We start from the raw sequence: 6,000 nt of genomic DNA, 5'->3' as shown, positions 1-6,000 counted from the left end.
GTGAGTGGAATAAATAAATTAAACCTGAAATTGCTAGATCTAGATAAAAAAAATAAATTTAGTCTTCTTTCTCGGATCAAAATATTCTCTTCGTTTGCCTCTTTTTTGGTAAATTTCGCCAAAACTTCACAAACTTCGGGGGCCGCTCATCCACCTCAGAGCCAATAATCTCCTGGATTTGTAAGCGTGAGTAGAGGCCGTGGTCGTCAGAACCGGTGCAGAGCGTCTCCTTCCAGCAGCGCGTCGCTAAGTACAGGAATTCCCCCGAATAGTTAAAAAAAAAAGACGAGATGCTTTTTGCCGTTGGTGAGCCGGTTCCTCGGGGGCGTGTACCAGGAAGTCTGTTGATGGTTTTATGATCCTCTTCACCTGCGATAATGTGCAGATATCAAATAAAATTCAATTCGTAAATCAAAACACAAACACCAAAGCCACATTAAATCATTCTCATGTTACTTACTTTAAAAATATACATTTTCATAATAATTTTTATCTGTTTTTTGAAGTTAAGCGTTTAAGACAAAAAAGTATTAAATAATCAATAGCTAAATTTGCACAACTTAATATTTACCGTATAATACACCTCATTGGCTGGATTTATAGGCCGCACCCTTAAAGTTTGGTGCTATTTTAAACAAAAATGTATTTTTAAAGAAAAAATAAACATTAGTGGAATAGTAAAAGAGTATTTTATCTAATAAACAGGTATTAACACGAACTGTGCATCCCTGCGCTAAACCCCGAATACAGGCCGCACCCCACTTTAAAGACCTACAGTGGGGGGGAAAGTGTGGCCTAAATCCGGGCAAATACGGTAAATAGTAAAAAAATAACCTAAAATAAAAATGTATCGATATATAATTTCATATTTCCCGTGGATCGGATTATTCTATATTTATCGATATAAATACAGAAAACCAATAAGATTCCTTCATGGATTCCGCTTCAAATCATTATTGGGGCCGTTCGGTTGTAATGAGAAGTTTGTTTTTTTTTTAGCAGTTCCATTGAATTCTAAACTTCTTGGATCTCTGCGTAACGACCCGAAATGACCCGATTAGCCGTTCCTTGTAATTCCCTTTATTATGTTTTTAATCTCATTTTACCCCCCCCGGGCGTCTTTAGGGCGACGAGGAGCCAAACGCTGAGGGTTTTGGGGTTTGTATCGCGTGAGAGATGAATGGGAAGCGTCTCGATCTGATCGCTAATCGGAATATTTCTCTCCATTTCCTCGCTTTATGTAGAAAATCTGTTTTTTGAGCTTCATTTAGCAGCCGAGTCCCCAATTCCTCGGAATTCTCCTAAATCATGAAGCCGGAATCGGTGATTATCGGGGATATTTCTATTTTTCCTGCTGCTTTTTATCTCGGCGCTGAGATACGAGACCAATCGCAGCCTTCAAGTATTCGGAATGGTAGTCGCTGCGTTTAAGCTTCGCTTGGCCGTGATGTCATATCGTGATGTCATATCGTGATGTCATTTACTAAACTACAAGTCTGCAAATTCAACATTTTTAATTCCACCAATAAAGGTTACAAAAAATGACTTAATATTTAGTTAGGAGTTTATGGGGAGATATTTGTGTTGGGGGAGGGGTTGTGTTTTTTACCAATTTATCATGGTTTTGGGTGCTTTGTTCTCTTATCGAAGTATCTATAATTAGCTGTATGTAGGTTTTTCCGTATAAATGTGTGAGCAGCACAGCGGGGGCGGCACTCGGGGGGTTAAACGTCTGTCTCTTTAAACTGTAACCGTCACTTAGTAAAATCCGTTAATAATAAGATGGACCAATAACTCTTTTTTGCTGATTTTCTGCTGATTTAGTTGCGGCCCCCGTTATCTGGTGTAAGGGGGGGGGCTGTATTTGCCGGTAGCACAGCGAAAGGTAAACAGGGCCGGACTGGCCCATCGGTATACTGGGAAATTTCCCGGTGGGCCGGCAGATCCGTGGGCCGGCAAACTAACATTGAAAACAGCCGCTGAGCGTCTGCGAGTGGGATTGGATGACTCCTCCGGCGCCAGGGGCGGGCTGGGCAGGGGGGCAATTGCCCCCCAGGCCGCCCGAAATCTAACCGGCCGCTGCGTGCTGATGCATTATTAAAGTAGTGCTGGCCGGCGGCATCAGCACCCAGCAGCCGTGTGCGATGGGCATCTAGTGGTGGGAGGAGCGTGAGGGGTGGAAGCTCCGCCTCCTCGCACTCAGACTGCTGGAGCACCGGATGTCGGGTCAGTGACTTCCTGTCAGCATAGAAAATGGCGGCCTGCAGCTACCAGAGGACGGAGGCCAAGATGAAAAAGCCCCAAAGTGGAAGAAGTAGAAGGTCAGGAAACTCATTTATTTTTTGAACAAACTGTATAATATTTTTATGTAAAAGCCATATACCCCCCTATATACCACTCTGCCTCCAGAAATGCCTTATACCCCCCTATATACCACTCTGCCTCCAGAAATGCCTTATACCCCCCCTGTATACCACTCTGCCTCCAGAAATACCTTATACCCCCCTATATACCACTCTGCCTCCAGAAATGCCTTATACCCCCCCCTTATATACCACTCTGCCTCCAGAAATGCCTTATACCTCCCTATATACCACTCTGCCTCCAGAAATGCCTTATACCCCCCTATATACCACTCTGCCTCCAGAAATGCCTTATACCCCCCTATATACCACTCTGCCTCCAGAAATGCCTTATACCCCCCCTATATACCACTCTGCCTCCAGAAATGCCTTATACCCCCCTATATACCACTCTGCCTCCAGAAATGCCTTATACCCCCCTATATACCACTCTGCCTCCAGAAATGCCTTATACCCCCCTATATACCACTCTGCCTCCAGAAATGCCTTATACCCCCCTATATACCACTCTGCCTCCAGAAATGCCTTATACCCCCTATATAACACTCTGCCTCCAGAAATGCCTTATACCCCCCCTATATACCACTCTGCCTCCAGAAATGCCTTATACCCCCCCCTATATACCACTCTGCCTCCAGAAATGCCTTATACCCCCCTATATACCACTCTGCCTCCAGAAATGCCGTATACTCCCCTATATACCACTCTGCCTCCAGAAATGCCTTATACCCCCCTATATACCACTCTGCCTCCAGAAATGCCTTATGCCCCCCTATATACCACTCTGCCTCCAGAAATACCTTATACCCCCCTATATACCACTCTGCCTCCAGAAATGCCTTATACCCCCCTATATACCACTCTGCCTCCAGAAATGCCTTATACCCCCCTATATACCACTCTGCCTCCAGAAATGCCTTATACCCCCCCTATATACCACTCTGCCTCCAGAAATGCCTTATACCCCCTATATACCACTCTGCCTCCAGAAATGCCTTATACCCCCCTATATACCACTCTGCCTCCAGAAATGCCTTATACCCCCCTATATACCACTCTGCCTCCAGAAATGCCTTATACCCCCCTATATACCACTCTGCCTCCAGAAATGCCGTATACTCCCCTATATACCACTCTGCCTCCAGAAATGCCTTATACCCCCCTATATACCACTCTGCCTCCAGAAATGCCTTATGCCCCCCTATATACCACTCTGCCTCCAGAAATGCCTTATGCCCCCCTATATACCACTCTGCCTCCAGAAATGCCTTATACCCCCCTATATACCACTCTGCCTCCAGAAATGCCTTATACCCTCCTATATACCACTCTGCCTCCAGAAATGCCTTATACCCCCCTATATACCACTCTGCCTCCAGAAATGCCTTATACCCCCCTATATACCACTCTGCCTCCAGAAATGCCTTATACCCCCCTATATACCACTCTGCCTCCAGAAATGCCTTATACCCCCCTATATACCACTCTGCCTCCAGAAATGCCTTATACCCCCTATATACCACTCTGCCTCCAGAAATGCCTTATACCCCCTATATACCACTCTGCCTCCAGAAATGCCTTATACCCCCCTATATACCACTCTGCCTCCAGAAATGCCTTATACCCCCCTATATATCACTCTGCCTCCAGAAATGCCTTATACCCCCCTATATACCACTCTGCCTCCAGAAATGCCTTATACCCCCCTATATACCACTCTGCCTCCAGAAATGCCTTATACCCCCCTATATACCACTCTGCCTCCAGAAATGCCTTATACCCCCCTATATGCCACTCTGCCCCAATGATATTCCCTTTAACCCCCTATATGCCACTCTGCCTCCCTGATATGCCTTATACCCCCCTGTATGCCACTCTGTCCCATGATATGCCTTTTAACCCCCTAAATGCCAGAGTGGCATTTAGGGGTATAAGGCATATCAGGGGGCAGAGTGGCAAGCCTGGGGGCAGATGTGCATAACTGGGGGGGGCAGGTAAGCAAATAAAAGGAAATAAAACCAAAAATGTCTCAGTCATAGCTTTTATTAAATATGAATGAATGAATAAAGAAATAAAAGTTTCTTACAGGAATATCGTGAAGAATAATGCGATCGCTGTTTTGTATAAAAAATTAGTAAATGTTTTGATTCCGTTATATTTAATGCATTTCATTTATTGGGGCCGTTTAACACTTTGCTTTCTGGCATTTTGATACAAATAATGCGATAAAAGAATGTTTTATAGTTATTTGTGTGGTAAATCGTGTGACTCGGGGGTGTATAAGGGGTCCGTGTGGGTATAAGAGCGCGACCGCCAGATAAACTATACGGGGCCGCTCTCCAAATGTTTCCAGGGCTGCTTTTCAGTCCCAGTCCGGCCCTGTAGGTGAAGCAGATCCCGCTTTCTGCCCCAAACCTCCAGCTCGTGGCTTCGGCGGGGTATCCGGAGGTCGGGGAGGAATAATACCATCTCAATGACACTTTGAAGACGGCAGTCTGGGGAGGACTAAAGTGAAACCGTTAAATCGGTTGGGAAGCAGCAGAACTTTGTATTCAGACGACACGCAGCACATGCGCCGCCCGGAAAGGTAAATCCCGATGGGGTCGATTTCTGCTGCTGTATTCGGCAGAATAGATGGAACGGCAGCTTTAATCCGGGCCGCACTTAATGCCGCGGCGGCTGTGAAATAATCACCGGTGTGACTTTAGTTCATTTCTGTCCCCGCCGCCAAAATCCGGACAAAAGGATGCATTTTATTCATTTTTCTAACCTCTCCGGCTCATTAACCCCCGAGAGGCTCAGGGAGGTGGTTGTGATGTCACGGGACTGTGACATCACACGAGACTCTGTGACGGCAGGCAGTGAGCGCAGAGCCGGCACTTTACAGACGTATCGGCTGCGGTTGGCAGTCTCTTTTGTTTTTCTCTGGTGAGTTTGGGCAGAAAGATGCCCCAAATGGCCCCGAAGAGGGCCGTCCAGGCGACGACCTACAGCGCGGCGTACAGAAAGCCGTCGCTCCAGAGGAAGCCGCGGGAATCCTATCCCGACGACAAGCTGCGCAGGCAGGTGAGTGCAACGGCGCCCGGGGGAGGCTTCTTTACTCGCCTGAGCCGGACTCGGAGTGATGGGAGTGATGCGCTGTGTCTTATGCGGCTGCGTAGTCAGACCTAGCCCTGCAAACATCCCCCGAGCTCTGTGACTCAGTCCCGCCACCCTGCAGGTGTTACTATAAGGAATATTTAGGTGGTTTTTATTCATTAATGCGGTTAATTAGCTGATGATGTCATCAACCGATCGCCGACACTCTGATTTATTTACCAGGAACGCTTCTTATCGAAGCCCCCGCTTCTTGGGAGCGGAGAGAAGACCCCAAAGCCTGGGGTCCCGGGTGTGAAGCCCCCTCGCGCCTTAATAACAGCCCGTCTGCCGGTGTCTGAGAGCGCACCGGCTCTGTATGGCGGCTGGGGGTCCGGTGGCAGAGGATTTGGCCCCGTTCTGGAGCAGACTGGAAAGTAAGTGAATCCGGGGACCTGTAAGGCGCATGCGCAGCCCCAAAAGCCCCCCGCAGAATACTAACGTCTTTTTCCCTTTCAGGAGGATCTTTGGCTGTAAAGAGGAGGAGAGTCGGCGACTTCCA

The sequence above is a fragment of the Spea bombifrons genome, chromosome 1 (assembly GCF_027358695.1).
Source record: "Spea bombifrons isolate aSpeBom1 chromosome 1, aSpeBom1.2.pri, whole genome shotgun sequence".
Classification (NCBI taxonomy): Eukaryota; Metazoa; Chordata; class Amphibia; order Anura; family Pelobatidae; genus Spea; species Spea bombifrons.
Note: the sequence above shows the minus strand (reverse complement) of the source record.